Source organism: Aphelocoma coerulescens, chromosome 17, assembly GCF_041296385.1.
Source record: "Aphelocoma coerulescens isolate FSJ_1873_10779 chromosome 17, UR_Acoe_1.0, whole genome shotgun sequence".
Taxonomy (NCBI): domain Eukaryota; kingdom Metazoa; phylum Chordata; class Aves; order Passeriformes; family Corvidae; genus Aphelocoma; species Aphelocoma coerulescens.
The window spans coordinates 2,815,262-2,838,495 of NC_091030.1; the positions used below are offsets into that span (position 1 = coordinate 2,815,262).

Genomic DNA, 23,234 nt, shown 5'->3' on the forward strand with positions numbered 1-23,234 from the left:
CAGAACCCCCTGCCCTGGGCTGAGCCCCAGCGTGGGCAGCAGGGGAGGGGGATTGTGCCCCTCCGTCTCACTCACACACACCTGGGCACAGGATTCCACCCCGGGAACAAAACAGGGCTCCGTGGTCCTTTGCTTCCCGCAAATCCTCGGCTTTGGGGAGAGGAGTGGAAGCAGAGAGCGATGTGAATTGAAAGCTTGCCACCTCCTGGACACTGCGGGTGCCGTGCCTGCCTCCGGGAGAGGGAAATCCAGCGGGTATGGAAGTGCCCGGCTACGAACTTCACGGATAAAAAAAAGGAAAAAGAGGGATGGAGAAGAGATAGGAGCTGCAGAGTGCCCCAGCCTCACCGAGGCTGCGCTGCTCAATTTATCCCTTTACATTCGTGTGTGGTGCTGAGCTTGGGAAAATCGTGGTACAGCACGTGCAAATAGTGGCAGCATCCCTCCCTCCCTCCCTCCCTCCCTCCATCCATCCATCCATCCATCCATCCTCTATTTTCTCAGCCCCACCTACACAGTGCTGGCACCCTGTCCCCTCCCACTGCACAATTCCCAGCCATGGATTTCATACCTGGGGGAAAATGCACCTGGTAAACCCAGACTGAGAACTGGGGGTGCTGTAAATGTTTTAGATTTTGTTATAGATTTTTAATAAATCTGCATTCATAGATTTTTAATAAGTAGGAACAGGAAACCCAAATCCCGTGGTAATAATGATAATAAGCTGTAATTATGGGAATTCAACAAGGGACTTAACCATAGGCACTTGAGGCCTCCCAGGCTCGTGTACTAGAGCAGGGTCCCTGCTGCTCAGAGCTTTTCCTCTGGATTAGCACATGGCATGAACAAATCCTTCTCCTGACAGTGAATAACATTGCTGAGATGATGGGAACCTGCCTGGGTTTTTACCTGAAATTAAAGCAAAACAACACACAAAGTAAAATATTTGTCCTTTTCTTTATCTGTTTTTTTCAGATGAATTCATCATTTGTGATGGGTGTCTGAACAGTCATTCATGCAGACTCAGCACAGCTTTGCTGGTCTGTATGACAACAGCTCTCAAAATCCCCAAAAATCAGTCCAGGTCCCCAGTCCTGCTCTGTGAAATTGGAATTTCACCCCATTCACCAGTAACTCAACTCTCAGCACAGGAACCAGGCCTGCAGTGAGCAGACTTTGCTCCTGTAGCCCAGTCAGGTATCAGTGACACACTGTGGACGTGCACTGGATGCTCACAGGCTGGGGAGCAGTGACAGGGCCACCACAGGGACACTGCTCTCAGACACACCTCGAGGAGCCCCAGGCTCAGTTTAAAGGTCAGTGGATCACTGGAGAGGAAATCTCTGCTCTTCTTTCTGACAGGAGTGATAAACACGGGGTTTATTCCAAAATAAGGTCAGTAACACACACTTGCAAGGTGTAAAAAACATTCAAATCCTACAGAAGACAACAATGGAAGTGGAAAGCAGCTGACAAGCCAAGGAGGTTGTTGTGTTTTTGCCAACAAATACTGCTTTTACTTTCTTGCTGCAGCTGGAATCTGCATCCAGCATCTCCCCAAATATTGGTACCCAGACATTAATTTAAAAACCATGTACAGGCACCATACAGGACTCAACCTCATCCCTAATACAATGTGATTTAATTCCTCTGAACATTACAAGTCATTTATTTTCTGGCCCTTTTAAGCCTGATTCACCTGAAACTCAGATCAGGCATCTCAGATGAACTCAGTTCGCCCTCCCCACCTGGGGGAGTGGCAGAAATTGCCCTCAGATCCCTCAGATCCAGGGGTGGCACATTTGTCCTAAGGAGCAGAAGGTCATTTCGTCCCTCTCCTGTTGCTTTGCTCTTGACTTTGCACATGGAAGAGCCACATTTTGGTGCGTGCAGGGAAAACAAACAGCAGCTACGAATTTGTCTTCGAGAAATCAAAGACAGCTTTCACATAAACACACCTATTTTGGGGCCCTAGGGATGTGCCACCCTGCATCACCTCTGGGATTCAGAAAAAGCTTCAATCTCCCGTGCCTTTTGGAGGCCTTGAAGTGCTGCCTGAACCTGCAGCAGCCGTTGTTGGTGTCAGCGAGCTGGGACATTCCCCTCCAGCAAGGGGGGACTTGTCAGCAAGATCAGGACTTCCCCTCCCTCCCAGCACAGCTCAGCAGCAGGCAGAGGCAAAGATGGTGATTGCACCAGGCATGCAAATGAGGGAAGTCATTTAATCTAGGCCGGCATCACCCTAATTACAGCGGTGCCATCAACCTCTGTGCCTTCCAGAGCCACAGAAAGCTTGAGGGCACATCGGGCAGAACCCAGAGAGCTGTGGGGAGAGGGAACCCCAAGGGCGATGTGAAGGTGTGAGGGGTCTCCAAAAACTGAGCCCCAGGCCAGGTGGAGATTTGAGCATCCCCTCCTGGCTGGGGATTCCCAGCAACCCCCGGCACCATCCCTGCCCGTGGCGCAGCGACTGGAACTGGGATTTTTGGAGGTCCTTTCCACCCTGCACGGCTCTGAGATCAGCTGCAGCAAAGGCTTGTGTGAGCTGGTTATAACCCATCGAAGGCTCCCTGACTCAGGGAGAAGAATGCAGCTGCTGTTATGGACACTGCTACATCAGGTCTAGGCTGTTTTCCCTTTTGAAGTGGCCAAGAATTGAATATCTGTCTCCCAGTGCTGTTCTCAGTGATCACCAAATTGTTGTCTGCTGTCAGCACAGGCAGTTCCTGTTATCACTCACCTTTTAGCAGGGAAGCCAGATGCAATCAATCCTAGGCAAAAGACTGGCAGCTTTTGGGTTTTCTTCCACAAAATAAGTTTCAGTCTCAGGAAAAAAACAATGCAAATGCAGCAGTGTAACCACCTGGAGCAACATCAGCCCTTTGACTCATTTTCAGTGTCTGCAATGGCATCAAGGTGTCCCTTTGGCTTGTCAGGCCACCACAACATGAACCTGAAGCCAGCTTCACACCTCTCAAACTCAGGACCACTCTAAACCTGCTGCTGAAGCCTCATCACACAGGTGACCCCACGGCAAAAGCACCACCTTGCCCTGCAATATTGCAGAGGTGTCTGCAGCAAAACCCCAGGAGAGACCTGGGAATCTGTGCAAGACCACGGCAGAGCAACCCAAGTGCTTGCAGCTGTTCCCTAATTAGTTCATGGCCTGCAAGGGCAGCACCTGTGTCCCAGTACAGCTGGGAGTGCCTGACTGGCCACTCTGGCCCGGGTGATGTCCAGCCTGCTCAAGGCTTTCACCGAACTCAACACAACTGAAGATTTGTTGGAATTTTCCACTTGCTGCAGAGGAGGCTTCAGTCTAAATCCTTGTAGTTCCTTTTATGCCTCTCTTCAGAAGACACGCTAAAATTACCAACATTAACCCTGTTAGAAATACTTTGTCCCACCAATACCAGCGACTGAATTTTGTGGTTTGCAGCTAAAGCTCTGCACCTGGAACGAATCCCTTCCTTATTCCCAAATCTCCAAAGCCCTTTGAATAAGCCCGTGCTGTGCAGGTTTCAGGCTCACACAAGAGCCCTTGCAGATGTACTCTCGGTACAAAGCTGCAGAGCCAGGTTGTTGCCTGAAATAAAATGTGCTTTTGCAGCAGAAATAACATATTTACACTGTATAATTCTTGCACATTTATCTTTTATCTTTGACATCCTCTCCGTAAAGCTCTCTCCAAAAATCCTACTACCAAGCACAGTCTCTTAATTACATCCATTTTTCTCACAGCATCTGCCTTTCATTTAAAATTCCACAGGTAGACTTGGCTCCTCCTTTTACACTCTGCCTCTCCCCTTAGCCAGGGCAACCAGACACAAACCTGGCCTCAGCCACAGAGCCCTGGAGTTTGGGTTCCTCTGGTAACACCAGTCCATTTTGGGGACCAAAGATTCATAGAATGGCTTTGGTTGGAAGGGACTTTAAAGCTCATCTCATCCCACCCCCTGCCACGGCAGGGTCACCTTCCACTGTCCCAGGCTGCTCCATCCAGCCTGGCCTTGGACACTGCCAGGAATCCAGGGGCAGCCACAGCTGCTCTGGGCACCCTGTGCCAGGGCATCATTACCCTGCCAGGGAACAATTCCTTCCCAAAATCTCATCTACCCCTGCCCTCTGGCAGTGGGAAGCCACTTCCCGTGTCCTGTCACTCCAGGCCCTTGTAAATTGTCTCTCTCCATCTTTCCTGTTGGCTCCCTCAGGTACTGGAAGGGATGCTGAAAGGATTATCCCACATTTTAGAAGCAACACAATTACCTCCTGTGGCCTTTTTTTTTATTTTTTTGATGAAATTTTTCCTCTTGCAGCTTCCCCTCAGGCCACCAGCCTGAGATCATATCTAGAACCTAATCCTGAAACAGGGAAGAGGAGCCTCCACCCTCCTCAACCATTACAGGAAACGCCTTCTCCATCGCTTCCTCACTATTGCCACCAACCCCTGACCTTGGCCACAATGACCCTACACCTCCTAAATTCCTTACCACCAGAAGTAGGGCATTTGTTCCTTTAAGGAGCAGGTGTAGGAGATGCCAGCCCAGCCCAGCTGGGCCCACTTCGGCTTTAATGGTGGGCGTGGGGCTGTGATGGGTCACACCTGTGAGGCTGAAGGGGCTGAAAAACCCGGCGGGGTAAATCCCCCCTCCTCACCCCGTCTTTCACCACTAGGAAGGATCGTTGCTTGGGACGAGGCTGGAGGGGAGCAGCGCCAGGACCCGCGGTAGGTTTAGCACCGCATTGGGGTCCGTCAGACCCACTAGATGGCGGCAGCTCCTTAAATTTGTGCGTTTGGCGTGGAAAAAGGGGAGGATGAGGCTTCACACGCGGAAGCTGCGGTAGGAGCTGAGCACTGCGGCTCTCGGGGGTTCCCGCATCCCGAGGCTGCTCCTTGGGGCAGCCCTTGCCCGGGGTGTCCGTGCGGCTAAAAACAGCTCCTAGAGGGGTCCTTCCGTGAGCTGGAGACCTGGAATATGCGTTTTCTCAAACAAACGCTGCAGAGCTGCCTCTGAGCGCTCTGAACATTCCCTGCTCCTCCAACTGGGCTTTACTGGGGGGGTCTGGTCTGGGTCGTGTGCGCTCCCCGCGGCGCCGCTGTGCAGGGGTTGAGCTCAAAGCCCTTGAAAAAGGAGCAAAAGGTGTATAAATATTGTGTGCATGTGTGGTTTCTACCCGGAAAGGTCAGGGGGCTGCAGAGCTGCAGCAGCCCCGAGTTCTCAGCTCGCAGCCAAGATGTTCCAGCAGCCCCGGCTGCTGCTCTGTGATTTCTGCTGTGGTCAACATTAATCTTTGGGCTATCACTGATAGCTCTAGCCCGAGTAGGAAGTAAATTTGAGTGCTAATTCCAGATTTGTGGCAGTGTAATTAAATCCCACCTGTTTAGGGCAAGGAATGTTGTTCCATCCCAAACCTACCGTCCCTCGCCTTTTGTCACGCAGATTAACACTTAGAACTAAGAACCCTTTTCTGGGAGGGCCTGTTAGCTGCTAATTCGACCAAGAGGGCTTTCAGCACCGACAGGGGCTTCAGGGGAGATGGAGAGGGGTTTTTGACAAGGACATGGAATGATGAGACAAGGGGGAATGGCTTCACACTGATAGAGGGCAGGGTTAGATTGGGTATTAGGAGGAAATCCTTCCCTGTGAGGGTGGGCAGGCCCTGGCACAGGGTGCCCAGAGCAGCTGTGGCTGCCCCTGGAACCCTGGTAGTGCCCAAGGCCAGGCTGGATGGGGTTTGGAACAACCTGGGACAGTGGGAGGTGTCCCTGCCCTTGGCAGGGGCGGCACTGGATGAGATTTAAGGTTCCTTCCAACCCAGACTGTTCTAGGATTGATGCGTTCTTTTAAAGCAAGCATCCAGGGGTAGGAGAGGGAATTTTGCAGCTATCTGTGGCCATCTTAAAATCCTCTGCTGTGTAACAGGCTACTCCAAGGTTAACTTTGTCCTGATTACGGCTGCTTGGTAAATGGGAGCACTTCTACGTGCAAATTTGTCAGCCTTGCCTCCCACCCTTCCCTGGAGGGGCTCTTTGTCCTGGCGTGTGTCCTGGTACTGCTCCAGGGCAGAGCAGCTCCACGTGTGCCTTGTGCTGTGCGAACCCTGGCCCCGTTCACTGTGTGAAATCAGTGCTGGCTAAAGCCTTTCTTCTGTGGAGGCAGCAGAATTGTCGTGTTATGCTATTTATAGACAGGTATAAACGACATGATGAAGGTCAGGTGAGAAAGTTGTGGCAAAGCTGGGAGGAAAATCAGCACTTGGTTCGCGGGCAAGCAGAGGGAGGACAGTTGTGTTGGCTCAGACATCTTAATTCCCTTCTCACAGCTGTTGCCTTTAGAGTTGGCTCTCCCTTTTCCTCGCTGGTTTGCAGCTCAGGTGCTCTCGTTTGCTGCTGCAGCTGTGATACATTTCAGGGGAAGGAGCATTCCTGAGCGCTTGCCTGCTGTGCTGCTCCGCTCAGGTGCAATGCTGGGAAAGAGAGCAGCATCCTTCATTTCTGATTGGTTCCAGGTTTGCTGGGAAGCCTTCAGGAACTAGGCAGATTCCTCATGCCTGATGTTTCAGACTCATCTGTGTTGCTTTGTAGCAGAGTGTGAAGTCAGCTGGGCATCTCCAGGGGCTGTAGTGGGTGACTCAGGTACCACGGTTCCTGCTGTTGCCATTCCTAAAGGATGGCATGTGCTTCACCGCAGCTCCATTACATGGCAACTGCTTTTGCTGTGATGTTTTCCTGATGTTAAAGGTGGCAGCTTGTGTCCTGCTGAGTCCACAGATATGACAACACTACTTGGAAGTCACTTCCAAGGTGTGCAATCTGCAGCTCGCCAGAGGGAATCTCTTCTGTGCTGCTCATCCCACTTCTGAAGTGCTCACCCAGCCGTGCTAGTGGGGCTTGTTCATCCAGGTTCTGCTTTTCATGAAGCAGCCCTGTGGAATTGGGAACAGCTATTCCCCGGAGTTCATTTGTGTTCAGCCTCCTTTCCATCTGCGCCGTGGTGCAGTTTAATTGGGATGTGGATTTTAACCTTTTTCTGAAATGCCATTTCCTTCCTGCTTTCCTGCTATTGCTCTCAGAAATGCTGCTGTCCTCTGGCTGCAGTTACAGAGAGCCAGCTCCTTTCTGGAAGGCAAAAAGGAGCTTGTTAACAGCTACCTTTGTGCTTAATTAATGATCCAGCGTGGTGGGGGAACTGCTCCCTCCTGCCCAGAGCAGCTCCGGCACTGTCCCCAAATCTCTGCTTTCGGCCAGTGTTAAGGTGGTGACTGTGCCTGATACCGACATAAATGGGACAAATATTGGTGGCTTACATGGAGCTCCTGATTCCCTTCGTGTGTCTGCTCTGTGAAATGTTTGGAGGGCTGAGCGAAGGGAGGGAACGTAGGATAGTGAATTTGAGGCCTTATTTTATTCCATTTGCTGAAGCCGGATGACTGGAATTAAATGTGACCTGTCTGAAAGCCAGCCTTGTTTCCAAATAGTGCACGGGGAGCCGAGATCAGAAGACACATTACAAACATTGCAGTAGCATAACTTGAGGCAAGTGCAATCATTTACTTGACTAATGAATCCCCTGGGCTGCTAGCAAGAGAGCAAATCTCTCATTCATCTTCTTAATTTAATAAGCAGAGGGGTTGGCCTTAAGGGTAAACGAAATGAGTAGTGATCCCATGAATGTTTCAGCAAATTGATGTACAATAAGATAAGGGAGATCCAGCGAATGGCTTGCTTTGTTCTGAGAGACTGTCAATGGGCTTTAGGGGAGAGGGAGAGAAGCTGCAGCTGATGGCTCTGCGTAGCTCTCAGCGCATTTCCCTCACAAGCTCTCCGATCTGTACAGGCTGGAACGTGGGAATTTTGTTAGGATATCATCAAGTGAGCTTAGTTCAGCGGTCAGGGCTGTTGTGCTTGGTGCTGCCTGTGAGGCATCCGTCAGAGAGCTTGAGAAAAGCTGAAAGCTGCATTCCCTGCTCAGCCCGACGCGCCCGTGGGTACCTACAGCGAGTTGTTGCACCTTGGAAAGGTTCATGGAGGAGCTGGAGGATGCCTGAGCTTGTGGGAGCTAATGAGGCTCATTCCTGTCTTTCATGCTCCTAATTACTCCGGAGAACAAACCCGCGGTGTGAAACAATGAGGTGCTTTAATGGCCAGAACGGGGATTGCTGGTTCTGCCACCACAGCAGTTACTGAGGGATCACCTGAGTGCGTTGTGCATCAGGAAAACTGAGGCAGAGATGAAATCATAACACTGCTGTAGATAATAAAAACAGGGTAAGGAAGCTTCTGACACAGGCAATAAACTTGGTAACTTTTTAAACAAAACCCCCAGAAGGGAATGCTGCTTAAACTCCTATTAAACCATGAACCATATAAAGTGACTTTTGGGAGGCTGACTGAAGTACAAAGAAGTTGAAAATGGGAATGCTTGTTCTTGGCTTTTGTTCGAGAGAGGATTTTAGGATTAGATGGTCCATTACTGTTGAATGTGCTTTGATAAGTAGGATCTTCCAGGCCCTTTATGACAAACGCACAATGGGGAGCCGCAAACTGAGTTATCAAAAAATGAGTGGCTTTTGGAATGCCATGAATCTCAGAGTTCTTGAGATCAAACTGGGAGGTCAGGGGTTCTGTAACTGAAGTTAACAGATATAATGAAGATAATGTATTGTATTTGAATCTGAAATAATTACATTTGTTAACTCTGCCTAATTTGATGGGATGGAGGCAAAAAAATATGGATTTATTTCTTGAATCCTCATGTATATGCATTAGTGTGGGTCTGTTGTAAGAAGGTTTATAGCAGAATGCTTTTGGATTCTGGCCAGTATTTGCAGGGCTGCTCTCCTGGAGCTTGGTGACTTTAATAATAATGTGTAGAAAATTGCTCTTTTAATTGAGGTAAATAGTTGTCACGTTTGCATAATGTGAGCTGTATCGTTCTATTTTGGGGTTCAAATTGCAGTTCTGAACGCATCAAGCAAGCATTAAAAACCTTGGAAAACCTCAGTTTTGCGGCATTTCTGACAGCACAAAGCAGAATTGCTCAGAAGCACCATGTTGGTGGCTGGATTTGCTGTGAACACACACAGGTTCTTGTCACTCAGAAGCCAAGCCAAGAGCCAGCTCTCATGCCCTGAGTTCAATGTTATGACAGTGAACACCTGACTGAATTGGGCTGTTAACACCTTGTGCCCTTTGCAGTCTCGTAGCTGTGTGAGGTGGATGTTGTAGGAAGCATTTTTAGTCACAGGAGAGAAAACAATAACCAGGTGTTTGGGTTCCAGTGGGCTGGGGCAGGGAGGGAGCTTCCAAAGGGGAACAGCCTCATTTCCACTGCCATTAGATAAGAGGCTTGACATTAAATGGTCTGAGCTGTCAAACCTGTCAGGGAGCTAAAAGGTTTAGGCAGATGTGGTGTGGTCAGACCTTCTGCTTGTTCATGGAGCAGATGGCACCAGGGGATGAAACAACCCCTTCCAGGTGTGTGGTGCTTCCTTGACCTGTGAGGTGACCTTGAGTGAAGGCCAGTCCCATCCCCAAATCGTATGTCAGACATGAGCACAGCTGGCACAGGAAGAGGAAAGGGAAGTGTCCTGGTCCTGTGGGCAGGTGCAGAGGAGGTGGATCTGTGTTCCTGTCGGTGAGGAGTCCCTGTGGCCTGCAGCACTCCCAAAATCCCTTGGCTGCTCACTCCTATCCTGGTTTAGCTGTTGCATCTTCATCCCTTCTTGAGACAGGGAGAGTTTTATCACAGGAGCAACTTGGGGTGAGGAAGGGACATGGAGTGGCTGAGCCTGGAGGACACATTGCTGCAGACAGAGAGTAGGTGTGTAGCTCTGCTCTTGCTCCTGGTTGTAAAGTCTCCCCCTCCCCTTCCTTGAAAGCTCATCAGGTGTGTAGGGATGTGAATTGTACCTTTGGTTTTCCATTTGTTGAACAAACAAAATTATCCCTCTTGGGATAGACATACTGGTCCTGGGCATCCCTGGACAAGGGATTTCATTCCTTGACCCCTTGGTTTTTCTCTTGGTGGGTATTTCACAGCTGCTCATTGCTGCTGCTTCAGCCAGACCAACCCTTTGATGCCTGAGCCTGTTTTCACGTGAGGATGATTTTCATGCTGTAGAATGATGAATTTTTTTGGCTGTACTGGCAGCTGCCACTTCTTTCTAAAGAGTGCAGCATTTATTTAGCTGTGATAGGTGGGGAGAACAGACAGTGGGAACGTGGAGCTGACTCAGCCCTGTGCTCAGCTCTGCACAGCAGTGCTTAGATAATGCCACAGTCCCTGTGTGAACCTGGTGAGAGAGGCTCGGCTGAGCCATGGAATTTCCAGTTCAGTTTGGTGTGCGCAGCTCAGTCCAAACTGGGAATTTGTTATCAAACTGGTGTCAGGCTGACAAGACACCAAACCCTTCTGGCTGACAGACCCCAGGTGTCGGTCCCCATGTGTCCCATCTCCCAAGCCCCTCTCCCTGTGCTGCCCCTCTGCATCGGGAAGGATCTGGATCAGTGCTCTGCAAACTCCAGAGAAGCTTGCCTCGAGATGGAAGAGCTGACTGATAGGCACATGCAAGTGCTGTAATACCAGCCAGGCCTCAGTTTGCACATTCTGGTGTCTCTGAGGGTGGCCAGTGCCAGATGTGTCTGAGAGAGGTGCCAGAAACTCCTCAGTGTGCTCTTTTAAAATGTCAGGCTCTTCTGTCTTGATGAGATCTTTCATGTCTTCAGCTGAGCCCTCATCATAAAAATGGTAGTTGTGTGCCTCGTTCCAGAACTTGCTGGGTTTCCAGTTGGCCAGGAGTCTCAGCCTCTCCTCCACTCCTGCCCCGGGAGGTTTAGCATTAATGCATTTATCTGTGTGTACAAGGAGAAGGGAACATTTCTGTTTTTACAGATGGTGTGGGTTCAGGAAATCCAGTCAGCTGGTGTGGGTCTGGAAACCATTCTGCCCTTATTAACACCCTCCAATGATATAAACAGAGAATCCCCTAAGCAAGGAGCAGTCTAAATAAAACTCCAGGCCAAACCAGAACATCTAAGGTGTGCCAGATCTTGCCTTGGGGAAAGAGAGAGGATGGGAAGTGCCAGGAAAGTGAAGATCTTAATTTCTAAGAGAACAGCCCTACGATTGAGGGAATTCTGTATTCTTGCCTCTCCCAGGAGGGAGAGAGGAGAGCTGAGGAAGGGATATCCTGGGGAAAGGGCTTTTCTCTGCCACTGCCTCGTCTCTTCTCTTGGAAAGGACTGGTGAGATCTAAGCCAGGGATTGTCTCAAGACAGAGGTTGGAGGCCAAAAGCCTTTGTAGATCTGAGCCTGTATTTTCTGTCTGCCTCAGTTTCCTGTCTGTAGTGAAGGAAAAGCAACTAAAAATACCCAGCAGCAGAGCAGTGTCTGTGCCTGTGGTGGGGGCCCTGAGGCCTTGCTGTGTGGGATGCCCTTCCTGGGGGCTGCAGGTAGGTTACAGCAGGGCTTGGGGATGTGCCACTGGCCCCTGGGGAGGCTGCTCCAGCTCAGGATGGACATCTCTGCTGTGTCCCCCCACCTTGCATTTGTCCTGGGCACTGGACTGTGGGGCAGGGTGATATCGAAGGGGGTGTTTAAGAGGCTGTTCCTGGGTCATCCCAAATGTACCAGGACAATTCTTCCAGGGCTGACATCTCTAGTTGAGACAGTTGTGGTGAAGGAGTTGGAAAAATGTCTTGTGATGCAACTTTGAGAGCTGAATTTAAAAAAAACAAAACAAAACCCTTCCTTCTCCTTTTCTTCCACTCTTATCTCTTTCTACTTTCCTTTTATCTTTCCTCCCTTTTTGTCTGTGTCTGTTCTTTCCCTGTAATTCCTAATGTAAGTAAGGAAGAATTTAATATGCTGAGACAGGAGAGAAGTTGCTCCATGCGTTGCAGATGCACAACATGTCTTCATTAACTCCCCATGACATTCAAAATAGCTCGAGATAAAGACAAACTAAATCTGGGAAGACAAATATAAATACTGTTCCCCCCCTCCTTCGCCCTGCGCGGCGCTCCCCCCCAGGGCATGCATTCAATTACCGGAGATGAATGGAGCAAAGCAGAGCAGCCTTTGGGATGCTGCGCCTGGCGCTGCCTGCTCCTGCCATCAGATGGCCCCACACTTCACGGAATATGCTCCCGGCCCCGGGTCCCGCCTGGGAGATGCTCCGCGGGCTCTGCAATCCCTCGTTTGAGCTCTGGCAGCCTGCAGATACTCGGGAAAGGCTGGCAAAGCCCAGAGCAGGAGTGCCGGCTCTTCTTGTCCTCCAAAGGTGTGTAGAAGGGAAGATCCTGGTGTTTAAGGCACCAGATGGGGAGTGAGGAGTTGGGCTTGCTCTCCTTCATAGAATCACGGAGTATCCTCAGCTGGAAGGGACCCACGTGGCCCAGAGTCCAGCTCCTGGCCCTGCACATACCTCCCCAAAAACCCCACCCTGGGCATCCCTGGCAGCGCTGTCCAAACGCTCCTGGAGCTCTGGCAGCCTCGGGGCCGTGCCCATTCCCTGGGGAGCCTGGGCAGTGCCCAGCACCCTCTGCCAACCACCTTTTCCCTGCTGTGGAGCTGGGAGCCAGTGATGGAGCTTCTCCTCTGGAGCAGGGACGTGGGGAGCAGCAGAGCTCCCTGGGAGAGGCTGCGCTGTAGTTGCTTCTCTCCAGCAAATCTGGATCCTATATGGGGATTATAGAGCTCGGGGTTGAGGTTAGGTTTTGTTTTGCTGAGTGCAGGCTGGAGGGAGTTGCTCTGGGTTCCCTGGTCCACCCTGGCTGATCTGCCCAGCACACAGAGGTTTGAGACTCAGAGCTGGGCTGTTGTGTAAGGAGAGGGTTAGGGTTGTGGCTGCCCCATCCCTGCACGTCCGAGGCTGGGTTGGATGGAGCTTGGAGCGACCTGGTCTGGTAGAAGGTGTCCCTGCCCATGCCAGGGGGAGGAATGTGATGAGCTTTAAGGTCCCTTCCTGCCCAGACCAGCCTGGGATTCCATGGGAGCTGATGTGCAAAGGCACAAAGTGCAGGTGCAGAGGGTCTCACTGGGGAATCTGTTTGGCACAGGATCTCATCCTGTGAAATGACTGTTGGCACTTCATGGTTCTGGCTCACCAGTGGTGGATGTGTCTGTAGAGAGCTTTGTAATGCCTGGATTAAAGCTCAAGGTGGTTTTGGGGCAGAAGTTCCTCTGCCCTGCTGTTTGCAGCTGGGTCCCCAGAACCTCTGCACGTCCTGACTCAGAGGTGCACAAAGCGCTGCTCGTTCCTGGATCCTTTCCTGCACTCCCCAGACTCCAACTCCATTCAAGCTTTACTTGTGTGGAAGAGTCTCTGTGATGTCTGAGCTTTGCTGTTGCTGCAGGAGTTGGGGTTGAGCTCAGATTGCTGTGAGCTGGGATGAGCAGCTTCCCAAGGAAGGACTTGCCATCCCTTCCCATTTAAGTCTTTTCAGTTCGCTGCCTCTCTGTGCACAGCAGATGATTATCTTGCAAAAGCATTGTTATTTTTTTTTCCCCTTGTAGTTCAAATTATCCTTTCCTAAGTGCATTACCTGGCATTTGTCTGCACTGAACTTCATCTGACTTCATGCTGTCCATCCACCTAGCTTTGTTAAATGTAATTGAAATTGAGTTTGGGCTGGGGGAGGCCTGGGGTTGATGTAGCAGAAAAGCAGTGGCCTGTGCTTCCAGGACTAAAGAAATACTGCGAGCTATTGCAGTTGTTGAGTCTTGTTAAATCCAGTTGTGTTCCTGTTACGGTGAATTAAGTGAACATCAGAAAGGAAAAGGCAGGGCAGAACCTCGTCTGTGCTATGCCAGGCTTAAAGCCAGAACAACTGAACAGCCTTCCTTGTGTGGATTCGTGTTTTATGTGAGGTCAGAATCTGTCCCTTGGAAATTGTCTGGAAATGACAACTTTCTCTAGCAGGAGCAGGCTGAGAGTGCGAAGTGGGGATTGTTCTCTCCTGTCAGAGGACACAACCCCTGAGGGTTCAGTGCAGCCTGAGCAGGGATGTGGACACAGTTTTCTCATTAAGAGCAGTATCTGCTTCCGAGGACTTGAGCAAGTTCATCTACACAGACGAGCTGGTTACAATTTGCTCTTATTGATTCATTGGTTAATTTACTCCAGGTAACAGGCTGCTCGTAAGTTAACTCCTAATAGGAGTAGTGGGGGTAAAACCCACAAATTACTGTGAAAATGAAGCTGCTCCTCGTGGACAGAATGACACAGCCCAGTCCAGTGCAAAAGTGGGAGACTGCATTCAGCAACCTGGGCAGTGCCTGTCCAGCCCTTGCTATTAAAAACTTCTGTGGTATAAGGTGACCAAGGTGACCTGATGTTGAGAAGATTCCCTTTGGAGATTCCAGATTTCCCTTTGGAGAAGTGAACTCAACACAGTTACCTGTGGCTTGCAGATAGGGTAGATGAAATGATTGTTTGGTTGGGTTTTTTTGCGAGGATTCCATCAGAAATAAATGCAGAGTTCAAATTCTCCCCACTGCAGGCATTTCAAAGGCTGCCCCTCTGATCCCATGCTTCTCCTTACAGGAAGAGCAGTCCTAAATCACCTGCTCAAATGCTCAGTGATCAGCTTGGTGCTGGAATTTGGGTAGTGGGATGTTGAACCCCCTCGAAACTCCTTTAGTCTGGATTTTTTAAGCCTTGCAGCCCCACTGTGAGGAGGAGGCTGTGCCATTGGGCTGTGTTTGCAGAGTGGACACCAGAACTGTGGCCAGGTTCTGGCTTGGCCAGGGATCCAGAGGTGAAACAGAGGGATGGTGGGGGATGTTTTACAGCAGTGACTGGCCACGTTCTGCTGGACATCTCCCTGCTGGACATCTTCCCTGTCCTGTACCTTTCCTTGTGTTGGTGCTTTGAGGATCTGCCCCTCTCTCTCCTCCCTGTGTTCCTTCTAATGATTTATTATTCCCCTCCTTCAGTACCTGTAACTCTCAAAATAACAGCTCCAGCATCCCTGTACAGAACCAGCATCTTAGGTAATGTTTAGTGGCAATTAAATGAGATTCTCCTCCCCCACCCTGCCCTGTTGTCAAATGAATCTAAAAAGGCTTTTATGGGGGTGAGATGCAGGGGGGAAATTAAAAGGGTTCATAAAAGTGGATTTTAAGAAAAGCCTAATGAAGGAAACGAACCTCCTGAGAGATCAAAGCTGAACCTGCTGTGCCAGTGCAGAGAGTTTCAGCTTTTTCTCATGTTTCCACTGGCATGAAAGCAACATGCACAAACATTTCTTCCAACAGCTTTAACTTTTAAAGTCCTGTGGGTTTGGCATTGATGGCCTATTTCTGCTTTGTCTAGTGCTGGGGCTCAACAGTTTCATTAGACATTTGTTTGTGTGATGCTTCCTCACTTCTGGAGGAGAACTGGGCATCCCCATGATCCACCAGATCCAGGATCCTGGGATGGCCCCTTCTTCTCTGAGAGCCTGTTCAGCTCTGCTTGGCTTTGTGGATTGTTCCTGCCCTTTGCTACAATGAGGGGAATTGTGGAATCTTTTAGGTTGAAAAGCCCTAAATGCTGTCCCAGGTAGGAGATGTGAAGGCAATACCCCTCTGTTGCCCTGCTCTGCCTCATGAGGGGGATGGTGCTTGAATGGGGAAATGGCCCATCACCTGCTCCCAGCAAGTTATGGAAATGCTACGAAGCCTTAAAATTCCACTTTCCTTAAATTAAAAGAAATTGAGGGCTCTCAATAGGCTCTGAGGGGGATGGAAATGTTGACTGAGTTACATGTAGGGGAAGTTCCATTAATCATGGAAAACAAAACTGAAGGCTCTTAATATTAACCAATTTTTGTAGGCCAGACTCCCCATACCCATAATTTTTCCATTACACGTGTAATCTCCTCTCTGGAAAAGGCAAGGTTTGTTTAGCATCAGTTTTTTGGGGGTTGCTGTGGATTAAAGCCTGGATGGTTCAAATTTGTCAGGGGCTGGCTCTGGTCTCCTCTCCTCATCTCGTCACTTGTCGCCCTTGCACAGGTCCCAGGGCTCTTACTTTTAAAGTGTTTCCATGTGTTTGAGAGGAGAATGGGAACGGGGCTGCACAGAGAGCCCTGAGCCCTCGCAGCTTCCCCGAGTGCTAATGAGGAACACATTGGCTGTAAGTGGCTGAGTGGAGCAGTTTAGCAGGAACAACAACTTGCACGCAGCCTTATTTATTGCAGGCCTGTTTCTCCGAGAGAGGGAATGTCAACCTGGATTTGGACTTTCACCTAATCTTCCCTGAAAGTACTCGGAGATATTAAGTGACCACCTACTTGGCTGCTGGACTTCGGTTTAAAAGCAGATCCTGCTTCTACCAAAGCAAATTGCTCCCAGGCACGGTGGTGGCTGTAGGTCATGGCTGTAGGGCCTGGGCTTGGTGTAAAACCTTTGGACCTGAGCCTTTTGTGTGGAAATGGAGGCGATTTTGCCATGGTGGGAGTGCTGCTGGTGTTGGATTGATGGCAGGGTGGGAGGAATCATGTCACTGGGAGGTGATCCTAAAGCTGCTCCAAGAGAGCTGGCCCAGAGTATGGTCTTCCCATAATCTAGTCCGGGAGGAAACAGAGCTTTCCTCATGTCTGCATATCAGGAAACAACGCTTCTGGCTTCCACAGGAGCCTGTCTGAGCAGGGAGGTGGGGAAGGAAACAATTGGGACTGAAGTCCAAATTCAGTGATGTGCGCCCAGACTCGGGGAACATCATGGACTTGTACACGCCCACGAGCAGAGCTTGATTTGTTGCCTTGTAGCAGGAGCAATGCTGCCTGAATGGCCAAAAGGGAGGATTTGTTCATGGCCCAGCACATGCTGCATTGCTCAGGCTCTGCCATGGCTTCACCCCAGCTGGCAGCTCAGCCCTGCACAGCCGCTCAGCCTCCCTCAGTGGGACAGAGGAGAGCGTCAGAGGAGCGAAAATGAGAACTCGTGGGTTGAGCTAGAGGATTGTTTGGTAGGTAAAGCAAAAGCTGTGCAGGCAAGCAAAGAAAACCAAGGAATTCTTTCCTCAGTCCCCACGGGCAGGAACTCAGCTGTCTCAGGACAGTCGAGCTCCATCACGAGCAGAGGTGGCTTGGGAAGACAAATCCCATCACTCTGCACATCCTCCTCCTTCCCCAGCTCTGTATGCTGTGCATGAAGCCCTGTGGTGTGGGATATCCCTTGGATCAGCTGTGTCCCCTAACTCCTTGTGTTCCTTCAGCCTCTGCCCTGCTGGGGTGAGAGGTAGGAAAGTCCCTGACTCTGTTTGTAAGCCCTTCTGAGCAGAAACAAAACATCCCTGAGTTACCAACACTGTTCCCAGCACAAATCCAAACACAGCCCTGTGCCAGCTGCTGTGAGGAACACCAGCTGTGTCCCAGCCCAAAGCAGCAGGTTCTCCTTCACCTCTCTGCAGTTTTGAATGCAGTGTCTGTGTCCTGGTCTGTTCTGGGCTCTCCAGCAATAGTCCTTGCTTAATACAGAAACCAAGGATAAGTTATTCCTGCCTGCTCTTAAGTCTCTGTTTGTGGGAAAAGCTAGAGATGCCAGACCATCTCTCCTCCACCACTGAGGTGCTTCCAGGAATCTGCAGCAGTATTGAATTTGTCCCAGTGAACTTTGTTAGACTTTAAAAAGCCAGTTATTGAATCAGTTTTGTAATTAGTTACGTGATGAGAGTCGTGATTATCCATGTGCCTCCTAATTAAAATACCTTTGCACTGGACTTTATCTGCTTTTTCCACCTACCCAGGTTCAATCAAAGCCATGATGGAAACTCTTTGGCTGTTACAGCACTGACCAGGTCTCAATTAGCTGACAGTTACTGCAACCTCCAAAGAGTATATGGCTTTAAAGGAGGCTTCTTCAAGGTGAACAGAAGAAATATTTTTTTAAAGAGTGAAGTTTTTTTGTTAAAAGGCTGACCCAGCTGCTTCAATAGTGCAAAATTGACATTGCTCTGATTTACCCTGGCTGAGAACTTCACCTCTGCATTAAATTACACAAATTAGTCAGAATATTGCAAACTACAGTCAATCCCTTCCTGCCAAAGGATGAGCTCATGATTCCTCACTTCTCTTGTGAGGGTTATGATGACCTAACCAGGACTGAAGATGCAAGTTTTTGCAGCATCTTTTGACTGCTGCTCATAGCAGGAATAGTGACTTGTCTGAAAACCAGCACTTTATCAGCAGTGATGTGGGAATGACAATTCCTTTGTTCCTCCTGGAGCTGGAGGAATCTGTGTGTGAGAGCAGGATGGGTCGAAAGGCCAAGTCCATGAGTGTCTGCTCAGGTTATCTGGTTGGGAGAAGGTTATTTCTGATTCTGTGCTTAGCCTGTTCCTGTTATTGCTTCCCCAGGGGCTGGTGGTTCCCACTCTCACCTGGGCAGGAGTTCTGTCCCTGCACAAACTCGTTTATTTGCCTCTCAGACCTTTTACTGCTTATGCAGGGAATGAGGGAGCTGAGGCAAAGCCATCACCTCACTCGTGCTGAAAAACCTTGGAGTGAAGGAGGAAACAGGCTCAAATTGAAGCAGATGCTATGGTGGGAACAATTACCTGAGAGAAACTCAGGGAGGGAGTGGAAGAGATAATGAAACACCTAGGGATTTGGGAGTCAGCTTTCCAAGGAGCAGAGGGGTTAGCAGTTTAGAGCTGGAGCTTGCAGCTGTGGTGAGAATCAGCTTCCCTTTCTCTCTGCTCCTCCTTTTCCCCTATTTTCCTCCCCTCGGCTCAGGGAACGGAGGAGAAAGTTGCATTAGGAGCAGGAGTGACGTTGCCAGTGCAGAACCGGGGCTGCAGTGGTGCTGGAAATGCAACTTGCTGAGCTCAGCTGCTGCCTGCAGCAAAGAGCAGAGTGAGGGCTGCAGAGGGGCATCACCAGCTCCTGACCCCCCACTCCCTCCCTGCCAGAGGGGAGTCACTGTCACCAGCTCCAGAGCAGCCTGAGCTCTCCATGGATGTGAACTTAAGGCCCAGGACTCCAGGAGAACAAGAGCAGGATAGGTGCCCAGAAATTGTCCAGCCGTGGGTTCCCTGGAGCCTGAGGCTTGGCTGGTTTCCCTTTTCTCCTGCAGGCACTGCTATTCCATCAGCTCCTCTGCAAGGGCCAGCTTTGTTTCCAGTTTACCTGCATGGTTTCCAGTGCTGTTGATGGGGAATTTAGCACGTGTGTTAACAGCAGGCTGAGCTGCCTTGGGTAACACTCCCTGGGTTTCTGTACCTGTCCTGCCAAAAGCCCACTCTGGGGGCTGTTTCTGTCCAGCCCAACAACAAACCCAAAGCTTGGACAAATCTCCATCCCTGCAGAACACCCTGCACTGCTTAACAGGAGTTGCTCTGTGAGCTCAGGCAGCATCAGTAGCTCAGCAGTGCAAGCAAGCCACCCTTGCAATGCACCTGGAGGTAAAAATAGGGATAAATTTTGGCAGCTGAAAGCCCTCAATAGCTCCACTCACATCTTGGAACCTTCTTCCTGGTTCGCTTTAAGGCTCATTTTTTCCTCCATCCTTTTGTGCTTCAGTTCCTTTCTGTGTCTGAGGGCAGCAATGCCAGCTGCCAGGGAGCTGGGCACTGCAGCCTCTCCTCTGTCAGCCTGCTGGTGAATTCAGATCCTAGTTTGAAGGTCTGTTGATATTGAAAGGCTCCTTTTCCCAGGGAACTGGTGATAGGATGAGGGGAAACGGCCTCAAGTTGTGCCAAGGAGGTTTGGGTTGGATATCAGGAAAATACTCATTGAAAGAGTGGTTAAACTTTGGAAGGGGCTGCCCAGGGAAGTGGTGGAGTCACCATCCCTGGAAGTGCTCAAAAAATGAGTGGATGTGGCCCTTTGGGATAGGGTTTTGTGGGCATGGGGGTTTTTGGTCAAAGGTTGGACTCTGATCTTGGAGGTCTTTTCCAGCTTTAATGATTCCATGATCCTGTGGTGCTGTCTGTAGGTAACACTTTTTTTTCCCACTTTTTTTTTTCTTCCCAACTGTGTCTCTTTTGAGCTGCAAAGAGGAAGTTGGAGTGTTAAAGGTGGCTGACTTGTGAGAGATGGGCTGTGGCCAGAGGTTAGATGGATTGAGAGACAAAGGAAAGCAGGCCAGGAAATAACTGAAACCTCTGGTTTTCAACCTGTGGTTTGTGGCCACTTCTTAGGAGTTGCTAAGAGATTTTTAGAAGAACCTGTCACCAGTGTGCAGAGATCTGCCTTGTGAGGGAGAAACCTGTGCTTGAGGAACTTGAATAATAATAATACAAAAACCCACTTTAATAATTCAGGTCTGTAATATGAATTTTTATATAAATCTTGTCAAAAATGTCATGTCTTCAATGCAGAGAGCTTCATCTTGTGTACAAAAAACCCACATAAAATGAGATGTGGATGTTTTGCTGCTGCCTAGGAGTGTTTTTAACCCCTGCCAAGGAGTTTCAGAGGCTGTGCTGCCTCTCAGCCAATGTGCAATTTGGTGCAATTCACACCTATTTTCTGTTCCCCCATTTTAAATCTAAGCAGAGACTATAAAAGCCTTTATTGGGTGCATGCTGGAGGAGGTTTGAAATGCTGCTTTCCAGTCTAGGAGATTACACCCTCATTTTCTCAGCTGTGATTAACAGCTATCACAGGCTCACCTTGGCTCTGGGTAAAATGTGTCCAGTGAGCAGCAAGCACAGGGAGTGCATCAGCAAGGGCTTGAAACATCTCTTTGTTCATTATTTGTTATTGTTCACCTGCCTTGAGATGGTAATTGCCAGTGCTTTGATTCATGGATCACAATGTAATTTAGTTCCAATTGTTCCAGGCCTGTCCTACAGCCCCTGAGCCAGGCTTTGGAGACTTCCCTATCAGCACTTGGCAAATCCAAGCAGATCCCCCACTCCTGCTGCAGCCACGTGCCTTCAGGAGGAAAAGATATGGGGAAGGTTATCCCTGTTAAACCAAGGCATTGTGGTGGTTTTTTATTCCCATTATCTGTTGTGTGGTTTGGTGTTTTTTTTTTTTTTTGAGCTTTGTTATTTAGTATATTTTCTTCAGATTTCATCGTCAGCAAGGAAGGGGCCAAAGCTGCTTTGAGAGAAGCTCTGGCTCTGTGCTGACAGCAGCACCTGAGGATCCTGCTTGCTATTTAATCTGTGGATTTAGACACTTTCCTGTACTTGAAATATTTTTCCATGCTGTAGCAGAAGCAGCTTTAGCTTGGGCTAAAATTTGCAGTTAAGGCAGCGAAATGTTTAGAAATGTTTTGTTTTCACAGTGATCAGGAGCTGCAAATCAGCGTTACCCGGTGCTCCCAGCAGGAGAGAGGCAGCGCTGGGACTGGGGATGTGATTGCCAGGGAACAACTTTGTTATTTAGCTGTTGGACAAGCTCGTGCCTGATCCCCTGAAAAACAAACCTCGGTGTTAATCAGAGAGGCACAATTCCAGAGCTGAGCACAACAGCAACAAGCCTGGAAAAGAACCTCAAGAAGTCATGTAATTCACTCTGCTGCTTGGAGGATCTGTTCTAGCCACGTTATCCCTGACATACCTGCCCAAGCTGCTTTTAATTTGCAGTGAGGGACTACTCTAAGAGACTGATTGAGGAAATTTTTTTTCTCATCCTAATATTTCACACTAATCTCCCATGGATCAAATTAGCCTTGTTATTCCTTGTCCTATCAACCAGGAGCAGAGAGAGAAAATGGGTTTTGTTCCCTCTTGCCTTGTTGAGGGCTGAGGGGAGCTCGTTGATCTTTCCTCGGCAGGACAGTCCCTGATGGTTCTGCCTTGACTCTCAGTCAGTGTTTTCTATACATCTTATTCTTATTCAGACTTGCTCCTGCTCCTTGCCTTGCTTAAAATGCAGCACAAACACTGAACATGGCACCTGAGGCAAAGAAATATTAATTTGTAGGTTTTTAGCTCTTTTCTAGAAAACACAGAAAAGGGCCAGTTCAGCTCTGGACAGGCAGATTTATGGGATGCTGGATCTAGCGAGGGATTCTACAACGTTTCTGATACCATAGAACACCCTGAGTTGGAAGGGACCCACCAGGATCATCCAGTCCAGCCCTGGCCCTGCACAGACCCCCCAACAGCCCCACCCTGGGCATCCCTGGCAGCGCTGCCCAAACGCTCCTGGAGCTCTGGCAGCCTCGGGGCCGTGCCCATTCCCTGGGGAGCCTGGGCAGTGCCCAGCACCCTCTGGGGGAAGAGCCTTTCCCTGCTCTCAGCCTGACCCTGCCCTGGCCCAGCTCCAGCCGCTCCCTGGGTGCTGTCCCTGTCCCAGGAGCAGAGATCGGAGCTGCCCCTCGGGAGGAGCTGCAGCCCCCGGGGAGCTCTGCCCTCAGTCTGCTCCAGCTGAACAATCCCAGTGCCCTCAGCTGCTCCTCACGGGCCCCTCCAGACCCTTCCCCATCCCCGTGTCCCTCCTCTGGGCACTCCCTCACAGCTTTAGGTCTTTTTCTGATATTGAGACACCCAAAACTCCCCCAGCACTGGAGGTGAGGCCACCCCAGCCCAGAGCAGAGCGGGACAATCCCTCCCTGGCCTGGCCAGTGCTGCTGTCCCTGATGCCCCCAGGACAGGGATGTCCCTCCTGGCTGCCAGGGCACTGCTGACTCAGCTCCCGCTGGCCAATGCCCAACACAATCCTGAGGTGACATATGCAAAATAGACACCCAGGGAAGCCCCAAAAGCCTGGAAGTCGGCAATATTCATTCCTGCACAGAAAACCAGCTCATCACTAACAGCCTTTAATGTGTTGCTGCTCCACCACTGCACGTCTTTCCACAGTTCTGCTGCAGGAGAGCAGATTTGAAGGTCAAGTGCTGCAGAGCAATTCGCTTCCAGCCAAGCCAAAGTAATTCTGACGCTGTGGCACAAGAGGGTGCAATAGGTTTGTGATAAAACCTCGACACGAGGTGTGTTTGTCCCTTCTGCTGCAATGGTGCCAGACGTGAAGTTTTTTCCCTGCTAAGACTTGTCTCACAAACTTAACATCCCCTGTTAATTGGTGGAGTTGGAGCTGTGCAAGTTTGCCTCATTATTTTCATGTCCTATTCACTCTGAGTATTCCCATAATTATGATAATTAAACTCCGTGGGTTTTTAAATTATTATTTTTAAAAAATAATCAGAACTATAGTTGAATTATGAGAGTGCCAAAACGAGCCTGGCAAATCGTAATTTTAGTTTGCTGCGTTATAAATCAAAAGCAGACTTGATTTCCCAGCTTGCTGGATGTTTTGTTAACCAGATCACTGCAGCTCTCCTGAG

General features: G+C 49.7%; 2 long non-coding RNA genes across 6 annotated transcripts in view; one reads left to right on the forward strand and one right to left on the reverse strand.

Annotated features, from left to right (window-relative positions):
- Nucleotides 1-567: 567 nt before the first annotated feature.
- LOC138119723 (uncharacterized) lies at nt 568-4,539 on the reverse strand. Of its 4 annotated transcripts, none has more exons than XR_011155595.1 (4): nt 4,491-4,539; nt 2,741-2,824; nt 1,289-1,355; nt 568-909 (listed from the first exon to the last, which is right to left on the reverse strand). It is a non-coding gene; the product is annotated as an uncharacterized lncRNA (long non-coding RNA). The 4 variants fall into 4 exon arrangements; XR_011155593.1 differs by lacking the exon at nt 4,491-4,539 and adding an exon at nt 4,267-4,468 and having other exon boundaries at nt 2,741-2,900; XR_011155594.1 differs by lacking the exon at nt 4,491-4,539 and adding an exon at nt 4,267-4,468 and having other exon boundaries at nt 569-909.
- Nucleotides 4,540-4,640: 101 nt separating this feature from the next.
- Nucleotides 4,641-23,234, forward strand: part of LOC138119671 (uncharacterized) — a 61,284-nt gene continuing 42,690 nt past the window's right edge. For both annotated transcript variants that reach the window (XR_011155576.1, XR_011155577.1), the window contains exon 1: nt 4,641-4,726. This is a non-coding gene — a long non-coding RNA (uncharacterized lncRNA). The remainder of the gene's footprint in view (nt 4,727-23,234) is intronic.